The 16,849-nt window shown below is 47.2% G+C and overlaps 1 protein-coding gene and 1 non-coding gene across 8 annotated transcripts in view; one reads left to right on the top strand and one right to left on the bottom strand.

Annotated features, from left to right (window-relative positions):
* The window catches only part of SGCD (sarcoglycan delta), an 840,821-nt gene that overhangs the window by 20,375 nt on the left and 803,597 nt on the right, over positions 1 to 16,849 (bottom strand). The window lies entirely within an intron of this gene.
* On the top strand, positions 15,052 to 15,124 carry TRNAA-GGC (transfer RNA alanine (anticodon GGC)). Its single transcript has one exon. It is a non-coding gene; the product is annotated as a tRNA-Ala (tRNA).

Raw genomic sequence — 16,849 nt, 5'->3', positions numbered from 1 at the left:
GAATAGAGCTTACCTTCTCTGAGCTCAGCTTACTCTTCTGTAAAATAAAGGTAATGACGATTCTATAGTCACTTCCTAGAGCTATGTTTAAAATAGTGCTTACCCCAGGCGTGCACTACCTTTTCACTGTGCAGTGGTGACCCAGGAGGCAGAGAGAGCTCTCACACAGGGCTTGGTAATTGGAAACAGGGAATGAAGACTGTGCCATTCACTTTTCTTCTACCATTCTTTTCCTCTTTCACTTGGTTCCCTGTTAAAAGTATGATTTCATCTCAATCTGCAGATGGCTTTGGGGGATTTTTTTTTTTGCTCTTCCACCAACTGGGGTGGAATGGTTTCACTCTGCATAGACAGAGATGGCCATCGTCATAATGATGGTACTAATTATTCATCATTCCTTGAGTGCTTCTTGTAGTCCGAGATTCTGTTTTAAGCCTTTATGTGTATTACACCATTTAACGCTGCTACAATCCTAAGACATGTCTATTATCTTGTCCGTTTAGCCAGTGTGACAGACCTCACAGCCCAGTCTTGCTGCCTCTTAGTGCTCTGCTCCAACCCACTATTAGAAACATGTCTGGTCAGACATGTTGGGGACTGTCATTTGAGGGATGTAGAGTGACCCAGGGTCTTCCCTGTTGTAAGGCAAATCGTGAGAACAGGAAAGACATGTGGCCATACAGAGAAACTCTCGTTTTCACAGGAAAGGTGACAGTATGCTAACGAGCATCTCCGAAAAAATCCAAGATTGATTTACAGTGTATACCATATTTTGATGTAAAGGAAATTCTTTCCATGGTGCCCACAGCTCTGCTAACAATCGTGTTTATCACGATTATTTATTATGAGGCATTAAAATAAATCTCTCAATTACTTTCTAATGAAATGTACCAATTACCTTTTGAATGGTGACATATGGCTGCAGTCTATGCCACTGGGGATGAATCTTCCTTATACGAGGTTTCAAGGGCTCCCTACTGAACCACATTAATTACTGATGTAAACAAATACAGAGGATTATCCCACAGTTATCGATAAATCCTGAACTTCATTGCAAGAGAGTTCCCTGGGTTAGACAACGTTAATCATCAGGTAATTTCCAACAGTTATGGTGCAAACCTGTTATAAAAGAGATGTTTCTGCCACCCAGCTGCTTTTAGAGCACGTCTATTACTGTGGTTGGATCCGGGGTAATCGGGGAAGAGGGCGCATAGCCGTTGTACACAGTGAAGCTGACGAAATAATGCTCTTAAGCAACGGGTGGGCTATCTATTGGCTAAGAAGTGAGTAACAATCACTATTTAAAAGTACCTTGTCTAGGGGCTGTTGAAGATGAATGAAGCCATGGCAGCGGCCAAGCCTTTGAGAGGTGGCTCCACCCCTTACAATAACCTTGTCCTTCGGAGCTGTTATTGTTGTAAGCACTTGGGAGGGGAGACAGGAGGAAAGTACCATTACTAGGAGAAGCTCCGTTTCTGAGCAAAGGAAGATATGTCGACCTCGGCTGGCCGCTCCCTTCCCGTTCTAAGATGCCAGGTCACTGTGTGTTTCAGAGAAGACTTCGAAATTTACCACGAGGTCATTTTTCCTTCTGACTGATTACCTTTGCGTCTTTAAACACTTCTCCGAGCTTCGGTTTACCCGCTGCTATCGGATGACAATATTAGTACAGACCTTGCATGATTCGGGGGACAGTTAAGTGAGACACTGAATGTGTTTTTAGAACAAACAGTGCCCGGAGCGTTTTGAGTTCAAAGATGTTAGCTGTTTAATTGTTGATGGAGTCAAGTCATTCCCTGTTCCTGAGTCACAGAGAAAACTTTTACCTGTTCCCCCTCCTCAAACTATTTTCTTTGTATGTTTACTTTGAAAGGAAACTTCTATGAAACACATCGAGTGCCTGCTCTGTTTGCCGCTGTGGTAGGTAATTTAATCTTATTTAGCCTATGACTTATACAATATTAGTATTGTCATTCCCATCTCATATCCGAACAAACTGAGACACAGAGAAGAAAGGGATCTACCTTTTGGAACGTACGGGTTCCAAAGAGAGAGGATCCAAAGTCAAATCTAACATCAACGTTTGTATTCTTTCCAATAAATGCCTGGAAACAACAATATTCTGACATCATTTTGCCAATTTTTTAACCACCATTTTGAATTACTGTAAGAACGTGAATGTTCTTGAGGTCCGGATGTCTTAAAGAATTGACCAGGGGGCTAGTACTGGTCTACCTACATTCGGTCACATCTGCCGTTACTTGTTATTGTTATTAATCAAATACTGAACACTGACTGTCTCTCTTATATAGACACTTACTGAGGCCTGGCTAAGTGCTGAGAATAAAAGAGTATTGCTGAAGAGGTTCTGCCACTCACCCTGTTTCGCATATGAGAAAACTAAGGCACAGAACATTTAAGTCACTTGCCCACGTTCACACAGCTAGTAGGAACAAAACTTGATTTGGAACCCAAGCATCTGATCCCAACATTGCGGTCATTATACCACCTCTCCCGGACAAGAGTGTAAACTGAGCACCGAGCTACGGCAGGAAAGCACTGCTGCTCAGAGTGGTGGTACAAGGTAGAGGCCTTGCGCCTGGGGGAGAGGGGTTAGCTCACTGACGGGGGGGGGGGGGGGGGGGCTTAAGAAAGTCTCCCAGGGAGAAAGGAACCAGGGATGGGGAAGGCGGCTTCTCCAGGCACAGCAAGCAGCAGGAGTCTAGTATGTGGGGGGAAGAAGGGAGGGTAAAAGAGGAGATAGGAAAAGGCCCTGAGGACCTTGTAGGACCCAGGAAAGGAAAGTGGAATCTGTCCTCTGAAGGGCATTTATCAGGACAAGACGGTCCTTTATCAGGACAAGACCTGGTGGGACCGTCTGGCTTAAAATAATGCAGGTTAGGTGGGACCACACAGGTGGAAGGGGTGGCACTCAGGAGAGACGAAGGCTGTAGCAGGCAGGTGTGCTAGGGTCAGAGGCTCACCACCCTCATTGGTCTTGGGAAAAGAAAGAAGGATGCAAATATATGAAATGTTTTAGGGATTTTTCAGAATTTTTAAACATAACCACCTTCAAGGTGGGTTACATAAAAATAATACTTAGACACGAAACAAGATCCAACGGTGACACGTGTACAATTCTTGGGCAATGCCTCGAATCTGAAAAGGAAATCCAGTACTAAGGGAAAGTGACAGAAAATAGTGTAAGATTAATAATTAACCAAGGAGAAATATGGATGTACAAATTAATAGCCATCAAGATAATTAAGAGTTGACTGTGAAGCAGAGAGCCTTTTCTTTTTCTTACAAGATTGGAAGAGCATTAATTTTCCTGTTGCAGACATTTTAGTCAATTGGTCGGGACTGCCTCATCCTTACACAGAAATTCTGCCCCCACCACCTCTGCACTGGGCTGGGTGAAGATGCCCTGTGCTGACATGACATGTCAGGGCCAGGGGTGGCACACGTTGCCAGGATGTGGCACTAGGGCTTTTTCCTGGAGCTCTGGAGTGGACTGTGGGACTAGCCAGCCTCTGACTAAGACTGGGGTGGGCAGTTTGTTTCCCCAGTTGCAGAAGCAGGGACCACTCGTGTACAGAGAACGAGCTAACCGCCTGACTTCCAGAGGGAGCCCCAATCCCTACTGAAGGAACCCACAAGGATCACCTGCCTTTGGATTCTGATACTCCTGTTTCTTTATAACCAATGGATTCTGTGCTAACACAGCTTTTGTCAGAAGCCCAGATAGTTCCAAGACCATCCAGTAATGAGTCACAGAAGCTCAGAACAGGAAACCTCCAGCCCAGCCTTCCCCGGGTAAATTACACAATGATTGACACTTTCATGACGCTTTCACCTCAAATGCAACATGTCCCCAAGGTCTGGTTCTCTTACAGGGCTCCCCCTCCCAGTGAGTGGCACTGCCACTCTTAGTCACCACCTAGGTCATTCCTGACACTGCAGAAGTCCCGCAGAGCACCACGTGAAAGGCTGATAAAAATGTGAGTGCAGTTTCATTTTTCTGTGATAGGCACAAGACACATTCTCAGCAAAGCTCACCAGGAGATCTTAAACTGGATGGTATTGAAGGAGAGAAATTACTCATCTCTCTGGATCCTTCCTGGAGATGGCCTTGGGTTGATGACCATGCAGTTCGGCCTGTTCAGGGTGAGGTCCTACAAGCTTTCAGAAAGCCCCGGATAAGGGCTTAACAAATATTTATACCTTCTAAAAATATCACTCTGAAATGGCAGCACAATTAACTTACATATTTCAAAACAACATGTTTTCTCTCTCCCTTGCCTCCCAAATTCAAATCACCATGACACACCCATTGGCTTCCTCTCCTGGATCTCTTAAATCTGGTCTCTTGTTTCTACGCCCATTGCTATGATGCTGGTCCAAGTCAATGACACTGTTCCTGCGAACCACTGTAATAGTTTTCTGTCTTCACTATGGCTCCCTCCAATCCGTTCTCTACATTGAATCCATTCTCTTCCAAATATAAACTAGATCACACTCTACACTCTACACTACACTACACACACACACACACACACACACACACACACACACACACCCTGACGTCAAACACTCGAGTGGATCCTCACTGCTTGTAGGTGAAGGATGGAAACTCTACACGGCTCACAAATCCCTGCACTATCTGGACTCTCCCTACCCTTCATCTCTCATCTCCGACCTCAACCCTCCGTGCTACCTTTCTGTCTAATGGAATTATTTTCCCCCTCCCTAGAACGTTAGGTGCAATAAGGGATTTTTTCCCCCATTGTTCTGTCCACTGCTCCATCCCATTGGTAGGATGGTGCCAGCAGCTTGCAGGTCCACAAGAAGTATTTGTGGGATGAACGAGTGAATGAATGTTTACCGTTGAAACCCGATCCCCTAGCTCAGGGCTAGGGACTGGAATGAGCAGATGCCGAGTAAAAACGCAGAGAAGCAGGACTGAGATGCCAGCTCAAAGGGATGAACGTGAATGACTCCCTCCCTCCTCCTGTCTCTCCACTTCAGATAATCACGGGGCCCCTTCCCTTTCCCTCCTTGCAGTAGTCGTGCAAGATACAGATCATTTAAACACAGGTTTTCATCCAGCTCTAACCTTTCCATTAGACTGGAGAGTGCTGGCATTAAAGGGGCTTTTAATCCTCCCTAAGCAAAAGGCTATTTAGAACTCCGCTCCAAGTAGGTACACTTTCTTTAATGTTTAATTTACTAGCAGGTCAAGACACTCACTGCAGAAAGCTTTCATTCTGAAGGTGGATGTGTTTGTGACTCAGAGGCTGACTGAACATTCAGCAGGCACGATGGAGGGAAGGAGGTGGCTGGTTCCCTGCACAAAGTGGACCAGATGTGTTGGCCCCATATTGCCCTAGAGCTTGGTCAGGGAGTCAAGGGTTAGGAGAAGAGATTTAGTTGGTTGTAGGGCAAAACATTCCATTAGTGGAACGGGCTACCTTAGGATGTAGTGAGGCCAAATGGCTATTTATCAGGGAGGCTGGAAGAATAATTTCAGAACGGAATGCAATGTTGGGCAAGATGACCTCCAAGCTTCCTTCTCTGAGGTTCTATAAGTGGGGTAAAGCCCATTGCCTTTGGAGCTAGGGACCAGGTAGGGAAATACAGGATCCCTGAGCTGAGCAGCAACAGAATAATTTATCGTGATGAATTCTCAGCCTGCAGCCCAGGAAACTGACAACACTTGAAACCCAGAGTAGGGGGCTGTATAGATTTTATGACAATGCTGTCCTCAGGGCTTTGCTGATAGCTGTGACAAGACAGAAACTGCTGGGCGTGAGTGCTCACAGCTTTCCCTCCTTTCCAGGGCAGCCTCCAGATACACTGGCCTTGCCTGCCCTGTTCTCTTCCCAGGGACTTGGTTGTCGCTATGTTTGTTTGTTTTTCCTCCTAGAATTTTCAGAACGGGGAGACACAAGTTGAGAGGAATTTGGGCTCCCTAATAAAATCCAGTCAAAGAGCGGGTGAGGAAGGAGAACTGACCACCCTGTGGCTGCAGTGCTGGCAGAGGGGGTTAGAAACACAGGCAGGTAGAAACCCGTTCAACAGCCGCGAGCAGGTCTGGCGCTACCGCCTTGGGCCAGGCCAACATCTTATCTTCCCTGGCTTTTGCAAGAACCTCTTTCACTGGTCTCCCTGCTTTTCTCCTCCCAGAAGACAAAATTATTCAACGGTGGCACATGTGAGCCAAAGTTCTTGGCACGCGGGCCTTAGGAACAAAGGACCCATTTGAGTAGATGAGAAAAGAAGTCCCTAGAAGAATGTACTTTGGGATCAGGGTGCTGCAGGGCGCCCTCTGCTGGATCCCTCTTGACTCTGAGAAGCCCTGACTGCACTGCTGGGCCCCAAACCCGTAAGTGGTAGCCAGCGAGCCGGGACAGGAACTCCAGCCCTCACCGTCAGACACGATGCCTCACAGCGCCTGCGGCTTCTGCACACGCCTTGCTGAATGCCCATCCCTTTGCTCGCTCTGAGCTGCCTCAGTGGGCTTGCTCCGTGCTGAACACGCAGAGCTTGCCCCACTTCAGGGCCTTCGCATGCACAGCTGCCCCTGCTCGGACCACACTCCCCCAAAGCTACACACAGCTCGTTCCCTTGCTTCCTTCAGACACCTGCTCCAAACAGCGGTTGGGAGAGAGAGGGGGTCTCTGACCACCAGTCACACCTTAGGGTCCTCCCCAGGGGCTCACTTTCCCACTTACCCTACTTTTCCCCTCCCTGGCATTTGCCTGACACTAGTTCATTAGTTCTAAGGTCTGTAGCTTCTACTTGCCAATACACGGTCGTTGAATTAGTGCTCGGGGACTGATTATTGAAAGGCTCCCAGAAAAAAGCAATGGATACAGATGTGGCCTCTGTTGGCTCCCCAAGGGCTCTCAAAGTTCGGCCTCTCCCATCGCCTTCATGCAGACAGAGGAAGCGGTGGAGCTTCTGGGATTACTAGGAACCTAAAGCATTTGGAATCAGTGTGGCTGGAGCAGTAACACATCTGGAGGGGCCCCCTTCCTGGGAAGTGTTTGTGGTAAGATCCTAGAAAAAAGGGGGTCAAGGGGAGCCTTTCAGTACAGAGGTGCCTAAGGAACACTTCAAACAGACAGTGTCCCTTCGACTACCCTTGTCCTTTGTGCCTAGGTCCTATGCCCTTCCTTCCACCTGTTGTCTCCTCTGCCTGCCACCCTCCCCATCAGAGACCTTACAAGGACAGCCATGATGACTGCGTGTTCTGAGAACCCTGCTTTCCTCCACGGGAGCCAGTTAAGGTCCTAGTCCTGGCTCTTGCCTCTCTGTATCTTGACACTACTAAAGGTGCAATTATGTCCCACTCCTGGGCATATGTCTGGAGAAAACACTAGTCCCAAAAGACACATGCACCCCAATGTTCACTGCAGCACTATCTACAACAGCCAAGACATGGAAACACGCTAAATGTCCATCAACAGGTGCCTGGCTAAAGCAGCTGTGGTGTGTGTATATGTATATATGTGTGTACACACACACACACACACACACACACACACAATGCAATACTACTCAGCCATAAAAAAGAAAATGCCTTTTGCAGCAACATAGATGGAACTAGAGATTATCATACTAAGTGAAGTAAGTCAAATAGAAAATGACAGATATCGTATGACATCACTTATATGTGAAATCTAAAAAAAAAATGACACAAATAAACTTATTTACAGAACAGAAACAGACTCACAGATATAGAAAACAAACTGACACTTACCAAAGGGGAAAGGATATGGGGAGGGATAAATTAGGAGTTTGGAATTAGCAGATACTAACTACTATATACAGAATAGATTAAAAAACAAGGCCTACTGTAGAGCACAGGGAACTATATTCAATAGCTTGTAATAACTTATAATGAAATAGTATGAAAAAGAATACTTCAATTAAAAAGAAAGCTTGGATTGTGAAGAATAACACCCTGGACCACTACTTGGGCATTTCGGGACCGCACCCTGCCGTGCTCTGTGGTCACTCATGATTTGCTCAGGGCACATGACATGCCAGGTTTAACAGGTAGCCGCGTTAGACTGAATCCTGCCTTCCTGCAGGTTAGTCTATGATCGTTAATTTCTTTTTATCAACTTGATTAGGCCAAGGCACTTAGGGCCTTGGTTGGACATTTTTCTCGATGTTGTCAAGATGGTATTTTTTCGATCACATTAACCTATCCGTGGACTGTGAGCAAAGCAAGTGACTCGCCATAATGTGGGTGAGCCTCACCCAATCAGTCACAGACCTTAATACAAGACAAAGGCAGAGCTCCCTGGAAGAAGAGAACGTCCTGCCAGCAGACTGCCTTAGGACTCAGACTGCATCTCTCCCCTGGGTCTCCAGCCTGCCGGCCAACCCTGCAAATTTTGAATACGCTGAACTTCCAGTACTGTGTGAACTGATTGCTAAAAATAATCCTCTCTCCATACTGTGCACACATCCTCTTGGTTATGCTGCTCTGGAGAAACATGACTCATACACGGTCTGATGGGAAAGACACCATATTCACAAGCCATGACGGTTGGAGAAAAATTGTAACAGCAAGTATTACTAAGGAGAAGGGTGGAGGGTTAAAGACTTCTGCATGAGGGAGATGTGCCCTAATTAAAGGCAGGCAGAGAAGGTTTCTCTCAAGGAGTGGCCTTTGTATGATGTCAGGGGTAAGGAGGCGTCGGGAGGTAAAGGAAGGGCAGGAGATAGCAGTCGAGGAAAGAGTTTGTGAAAAGAATTGTGGCCTTTTCTAATCTACCACTTGGGGATAGAGACGCCTAGCATGTCTATTTTATAGATGAAAAAAGCAAAGCCCACCGAGGTGAAATACTCGGACCAAGGCCATGGGGGGAGGACGTGGCAGAGCTGGGACTGGGCGCTGACGCTGGACCCCAAGCTGTGCTCTGAACCACCAAGCTACACTGCCCCACGTGGGTTCAGGAGAGTTAGGGAAATACCCACACTGCACTGTTCAATGCTTCATCTACTAATGGATCCAGCCTGGCAGGCTGTGTTGGTTTCAGTTCATCCACTGATTCCTCGTGTCTGCTCCGTACACAAACACACCAGGCCTTGCGCTAAATGCTGGGCGTTCAGAGATGAACATGACACGGAATCTGGGAATGCTCAGCCTGATGAGGAGGGAGACACGTGTGTCTGTATTACCACCTTTGCAAGAGGAATGGGGAAGGCGTACCTATTTGAGTGCCTCTGAGCTGCCCTTTTAGAAAGATGCTTTTTTAATTGTCCCTGAGATTTGTTTTAACCAGGAACGCTGAGACTCACAGACACTGAAATGGCTATCATGAAGGAAAATGCTTATTATAGTCACAGGTCCCTAGACACACGAGGCATGCCATGCCCCGCTGCGGGGGCCGCTCGGGGGAGTGTCAGGGTGAGTCAGGAAGCAGAGGGGTGAGGGAAGACAAGGGCAAGAGCGTTTTCTGGGGCTTCCGTGGGCAGCAGGAATGGGCAAGACAGGGGAAAGGTAGCTAGTCTGAATTTTCTCAGCAGGTCCTGGGGAATAGGGGCTGTCTTGAGTTGTCCTGGGGTGATGTGAGCAGAGAGAGAGTGGTCCAGAATATAAGATAAAGGGGGAGGAGGAGGCGTGGGGATGGTATAGACTCCAGATTGGTCGGTTTGCACAGGAAAGATGTGCTTGCGGGCTGGTGAGCTGCCTGCTATCTCTAGGAATCAGTTCACCCTTGCCGGGGGAGGGGGCAGTAGCCCCTCCCAGCAAGATTCAGTGATGTCAAGACATCGGAATACAGAAAATAAAGACAGGGTTAATACAGAGATGCAGAGGACCAGGCACTGCAGGGAGGGCTGTGTCATGTACAAAGCCACTGAAGCATAAAGGAGTCTGGTGGTTCCGGGGAGGGACAGAGCAGGATGTCGCTGGAGAACAGCGTGTACGAGCTTGGGGGGGAGTTGGAACTGGAGTAAAGTACTCTGATGAGAAGCTACATTTGTTTCTCCTTGTAACGAGGCACCATTAAAGGCTGCATGATTAGACGTACTGGTTAAGAGGCCGTTATCTCTGACGTACCCTGTATAAAATGACCACTGAAAACCTGCCCGGCTTTTCCGAGCATTCCTTTAAGTGGAACTCCTTCCAGCTGTATACTGGCTGTCAGCCGGATGCCCAGGTCAGTGCTTTAGAGGTTTTCCTTCTTTAAATATTCGGTGGATTAATTTCACACACGAGGAGAAATCATATGACATCTCACCACGTAATTAAGCCAAACCACAAACAGATTTTCAGAAGTAAAGATGACTCGGGTCGTTTCCTAATTAAACCCTGAAAGGTTTAATTAAAAAGCATGATTGGGTGAGAACTAGTTTAGGAGGAGTTGGGGCCCAGCTCCCCCATCCACCTCCACCCAGGGTGGCGGTTAGCAGCCACGGAACGACACAGCTCTTTGCGGAGGGATGGGCTATGTTTTCTGCATGCAAGACACTGTCTTGGAGACAACGAGGCAGCTGCTTAATGGAAAGGAGCTGCCTTTTCAGGAAACAAATGAAAACATGCCACAACCTCAGTGCACTAGACGCCAAGAGCACACCAGCAGACGGGCAACAGAGCGGACGAAAGAGAACCGTGGAGCACGGATGGAACCATTCCTAGGTGTCCAGCCCCGTGTGGACCACTCTGCATCCATACATCACTGATGGCTCACCAGTGGAAATCGGTGGTGTTAGGCCCCACTTTTCTGATAGGGACACTGAGGCACAGAGGTACGAGCTACGGCACTGCCTGACTTCAGGGCTGTCACTGCATCGCATTCAGGCTCCCTGTGGAAACGGGGAGAGGCCACGGCACCCTCCAGCAGACAACCCGCATTTGAATCCCACCTGTGAGACTTCCAGCCTCAGTCTCTCCTCCATAAAAGGGGGATAATAAAATTTTAGAAGGCGGTTCCAAGGTGACCTTTGAATAAAACACTGTGAGCCCCATGCAGGCGAGCGCACCCTAGGTGTCAGTTACGGTACATACTTCCTCTCCCAGCACCTGTCATCAGCAGGGGGCCAGCTTGGCGGTCCCTCTTACGTCGGACTATGGAGGGACACTGCACGGTGGCTCAGAGGCCGGTCAGAAGTGAAGGGAATGAAAGGGGTCAGGCTAGGTTACACTGTTTCTAGTTACAAGTGCCTTGCAAAAATGATATTAGAACTAACACTGTTTTCTTCTAAACGTGTTGTCAGTGCCCTTCTTAAAACCACGCAGAGGCTTCCTAAATGCACTTAAGAATTAGTTGTAAAATCCTTACTTTGGCCATCTCTGAGCCCTGCAGGATTTGGCCCGCCCGCCTCCTCGTCTACCACTCTTTCCTTGCTAAGGACATCTTGGCACGGCCGCCCCGCTTCTGTTTCTCCGACGAGGACTCCCTCTCTGCCAGGCACTGCGCAAAGCACCGATAGGAAGATTATCGCCTTCAGCCCTCACGGCAGCCCGACGAGGTGGGCGCTGGTGCCATCTGTGCTTTACGCCTGACAGGTGGCCTGACGGGGCGAAGGCTGCACGGGCAGTAGGCGGCAGGACTGTAAGTCGAACCTGGGCGTTCTTATACCCGAGTCCAGAGACCTGGCCTTCACCCTCTGCAGCGTCCCCAGACCTGGACCTCGGCTGCTCCCACAGCCACTCCAAGCAGACGTTTGCCGAGTGAGGCCAGATTGATGAGGGAGTGGCGACATGAATTAGTCACTCAGGACGGGGAGAAGCCAGCGTGAGGACCAAGCCAAGCCTGGCCCCCGAAGGAGGCAATTTGTACATCCTACACACGCAAGCGTGACGCGTCTACCTCTCTTTCCAGTTGTCCCTGCATAATCCTCACGGAGTCTGAAATTTGGCTTCACCGACCAAATCGCCCTTTGCCAATGAGCTTCTTCCCGCCTTAAAGGCTACCATCTCCTGTCCTTTCCATTTCTTCCAGACTCAGTGTAAGAAGATTCCACTGAATTTAATGTTCACTATTCATCTGATCTACCCCCGATCTTGCCCTTCCCACAATTACCTCCTAATTATTTTTTGGTCCAAGACAAGCGACAGGCAATATGCTGAATGACCAGACACATTATAAAGAACGTACACGTTTCATGGACCTTCACTGCCATGTGGATTGAGTGGCTGTGTACCTAATGTCAACTTTCACAGCTCAGTGAGCCCCTTCCCGGGCCTGTCAACAGTGAACTGTGAAAAATACAATCTCTTTTTCTCTAGTCGGCAATAGAAAAGCAGAGTATTATTAGCCCCAAGTATTCATGGACGTAGATACAGTTCTCACGAGCTTGACGCCAGTGACCGGCGATGAACTCAGGCAAGTGGCAAAAGAAAACAAATGATTCATCGAACGGGTGCACACTCTTCATCAAAGATGTGTGTTCTGAATGGCTTGTTTTGAAAACAACAAAGATATGTTTCAAGCAAACATTGGGAAGGCCTGCTTGATATAATCAATAAAATGGGTACGAAAAGTCCTTGAAGTCAGTCTCACTAGAGTAAGACATACAGTTGATTCTCATTACTCATGATAGTTGATAGTTATGTTCTATAAAGTCACTGCGAACAATGAAATTACACATACTGAACCATTGCTCCTAGGAGGAAATACAGGTTCTATCCTGTGAGCCTCAGGTCATACCATTTTTGTCACCTGATCAATACCTTGCCTTGTGTTCTGTTTAAAGACACTGTATTTAATATATACTGTTGATTCATTAACTTTGAACTCATGGACAGCGCTACAGCTCACACCTGATGAAGCTTGGTTAACACCCGGATTTACTCCATAAGGCACATGTCACAACCTTCTGTGCTTAAGAACACTAGGCAGCGCTTCGGCACTCTGCCTGGGGGCCATGTGGACAGCAAAGTCACGAACAGTCACTGAAGTCACTAAAGGGGGGCAGCAAATAGACCCCAAAAAGAACACATGTTTATAGCACAAGAGCTAAAACAGTAAGGCAGAAAATCACCTAGTTCAGCCTCAGCTGGAAACACACGCATTGAGTGACTAACGTTTTTCACTGCTCTGCACTTGCCCACAAAGTCCACTGGAAGTGTTGATTTTTGAATTACAAGTAAAAAGTTTCAGAAAGTAGAGGAATTCACAAATAAGGCATCCAAGAATAATGGGGATTGACTGCAAATATTGAGCCCAAGCTTGGTGATTCCTCTCATGTGTGTTGGGGTGAAGAGATACCTGGAGCACGGATTTGCCCTGATTCAGGACCCGTGCCCTGGTCTTCTGTGAATAGCACAGTGACTCGGCTCCGTGAGTTGGCGTTGGACTGGTAAAGGGCTTAGGGCTGAGCAGCACGAAGGCAGGGCCTGCGTGTGATGGGCATCCTCTTGCTTACTTGAGAAAGTACTGGAGGTCGGTTAAGGTAGCCAGGTGGTTCTGGACGTTCTGGGGAGTCTCTGCTAGCTCACAGAGCTCTTTCCTTTTCAACTGCCTGATGACCCATAATGGTAGCAGCCAAGCCTGTATTTCTATATTCATTCAGCCAACATTTACTGAGTACCTACTGTGTGCAGGCAATGTCTAGATGATGTGACTACAGAGGTGAGCAAGCTCCTCATGAAACTTATATTCAAGTTTAGGGTAATAAACAAGATAGTTTCCAAAGGAGTAGCGAGGGGACAGAGAGCAACTGGCTGGAGAACCAGGCTATTCTGGGAAAGGGGATGGGGACGCCAACCTGAAGGAGCATGAAGGGCCTTGCCAGCCTAAGGGACGGGCACGTGCCAAAGCAAGGACGTGGTGTGGACCATGGCAACACTGGCTCATCCTGCCCCGTAGCTTGATGAGCTGTGAGAGCAGACTGAGCAGAGCCCTGATCCTGGTACCAATTTCTTGAGAAATTGAACGCTGGTCTTAGATTCTGGGAGAAACCCAGTAACTTTACAAATACTCTTAATTTTTTCTTAACCTGAGTCTGCCTAGTTTCTTCTATTTGCATTCAACATTTTTCCACTTAATAGGAAAGTTGAGTGGAATTGGTAAGTGGGAAGATAATGTTGCCTGATAAAATAAACTTTAATTTATCTAATATAAGCTGATTAATAATGACTGTCTTATCTGACTCCTGTAACACTCTTGAGTACGAACAGGTCATCTGAACTGTTCCTTCAAGATCTGCTGAGTCTGCAGTGTTATCCCTTCCTGCAACACCTGGCCAGACTAGGAGGCTCCAAGCACCTCTGAAGAGATACTTATTTATGATGCATTTCCCTTTGGGGAGTTTCAGGAAGTCATTAAAACAAACAGCCTGATTTTTAAAACATGCATGTATTGGATTACAGCTGAAATAGTAGCTTCCAGGGGCTCTCTCACCAAGCCAAGAAAGGCCAGGGCGGGGGACATCTCCCGGAAGTCTCGGCAAGAGGTAAAGTGGAGCGATTACACCGCTGCTGACGCAGAGGGTCATCCGCCAGCAAAAGACGAGGGATTAAAAGTACGTACTTCTGTTGACGCCGACGGCTGCCAGGGACGCATGCTTCAGCTGCTTTTTTTTTTCCCCCCCTCTCTACTTCATTATGTCTCTTATCTCTGCCCACTCTGTGAGGGAGATAGTTATTGAAAGATACATTTGGAGGAACTTAATGCTACGTTGGCTGGAAGCCGTGCATACTGCCCTAGCAGAGTTGACTACAGCAGGGCAGAACCTCACCTCTACAGGGCCAACAACACTGTAGAACATCCTAGGATATTGCTCTGGATTTGGAAAGTGTAGGTGTTTTGGAAGGGTGTGACCTGGTGTGACCTGGTGTGACCAAGTGATAACTGACCCCGGGCCAAAAAATACTTGTTTTCTCCAAGAGGCATATTTAACTTGCTCTCCTAAGGGTGTCAGGCCTGGCAAGGGCATACAATTGTTCATTGAGTATTTACTGAGCATAAGTTCCTGTCAAGCCTTGGTCTATACAGAAATGTGTGCATATTTTGAAAAACACTTAAAAAAAAAAATCTCCTGACTTCATCTACTGTTGAAACCAGTAAGAAAGGGATGGAGAGGGGAGGGTATAGCTCAGTGGTGGAGCACATGCTTGGCATGCATGAGGTCCTGGGTTCAATCCCCAGTACCTCCTCTAAAAAATTTTTTTTTAAATAATTAAGTAAACTTAATTACCTCCCCTCCAAAAACAAACAAACTTTAGAAAGGCATGGAGAAAAGAATCCAGATTCTAGGCATTTCCTACCATCAGGCTAGAATCACCTCCTGGAATCCTCCGTGGACAAAGCTGATAAGGAGGGGAGAGTTTAAGAAATAAGAACTCATTCCCCAAGGCCCACAGCGGCAATATTACATGAGGGCTTGAACACTACAAAGCCTGGATTTTTTTCTCCGTACTTCTCAAGTGCTTCTCTCAAAAGTCCCTGATGGCTGGGGGGTGTGAAGTTGGATTTGAGAGACGTAGTCTGCTCTCCGTGTTCTCTTCCCAACTCCCCAGAATAAAGGGGAAATCAGATAAGCAGCAGGGAAGTCCCTCTTGTTGCACCCCAAGCGCACAGCACAGATAACCAAGAGAATGAAGTTCTGCTCTTTCCACACCCAAATTTCTTGCCTGGCAGTGTTGCTGATGGGTGAAAAAAGGAAGGAACGATAGATGTGAAAGAACACAATTCATTGTTTATAGCAGTTGTGACTCAGAGGAAGAAAAAAACCAGTTCCCCAGAAGCTCTCAAGTGTACACGATCATTTACATCCTTTCCATGTTGCTCTGAATTCTTCCCCCAAGACCTCAGTCTTCTCAATCTTTGTCTTCCCCACGGGCCCCTTTCCCCTGGTCCTTGCCGGGTTTTCTCCCAAAGTGGAGCTGATGATGCTTTCAGTTATTCTGACTCTAACTGCTGTGTACTTTATATTCACGTAGGTTCTTTCACTACAATGTTGTTTGCACAGAGAGGATGTTCACTGCCAGGTGAATGAGGGAGGGGGAAGGTAGGGCCGTCTCGTCCTCACTGAAACCCTCTGCTCCTTTCAATAAAACTCCAAAGTGTGTTTGTGGCTGGCTCACTGCTGTGCTCACGGTGGAACAACGCTGCGGATTCAGGCTCTTACTTACTGTTTTGGTCACCACGTGGTCTTTGTGACCTCCGCAAATTGTCCTGAATTTAGGGATATCCCAGGGTCTATACCTAGTCTGGCAACTTTCCCATCTGCTCACTTCTGCCCATTCAAAAACAAGCCAAAAAAACAAAACAAAACAAAACAAAAAAAAAAACACCTTTAAAGACCAATGCTGCATCCTGCAAATTCATGCAAATCTGGCATCTACTCCTGAAGACATCCATTTATATGTTTGCTGTGTGTGTGCATCCAGCTGCTGAAACCTTGAAGTAATGCTGTCATTCAAAAGATGTGCCCTGTTTATAGTCTGAAGCGTGTTTCGCCATTCTGCACTCTGCTTCCTGCCTGGAAGGGGAGGTGGGGAGCCCAGCTTGCACCGTGCTGCCTTTCACCTTGGCCAAAGCCAGGACGAAACAAAACACAGAGCTGGACTCTCAGAAAAGTCCTTCTGGAGCACCTATCTAATGGTGTTAAAAATACAGCCATGCACATTCTGTCCACCCTATTTCCTCATTGTCTTTTTATACGAACACCTTTCTTAAAAAGGCAACTCTGTTCTACCACCATAAATGGGAAATCAACATTCCTTGTCCCGAAGAAGACAGGCAAGGAGTTAATACGATAAAAACACAACAATGTTTTACCTAAAAACTGTTACATAACCAAAATGCTCTGAGTTCAAGTTCTCTTGGTTTAAAAGGTAGAAGTAACACTGAGGTAACACCAGTAACTCCCACAGGCA

The sequence above is a fragment of the Camelus dromedarius genome, chromosome 3, assembly GCF_036321535.1.
Source record: "Camelus dromedarius isolate mCamDro1 chromosome 3, mCamDro1.pat, whole genome shotgun sequence".
In the NCBI taxonomy this organism is placed as follows: Eukaryota; Metazoa; Chordata; class Mammalia; order Artiodactyla; family Camelidae; genus Camelus; species Camelus dromedarius.
The sequence above is the reverse complement of the archived record's forward strand: the minus strand, read 5'-3'. Positions and strand labels throughout refer to the sequence as shown.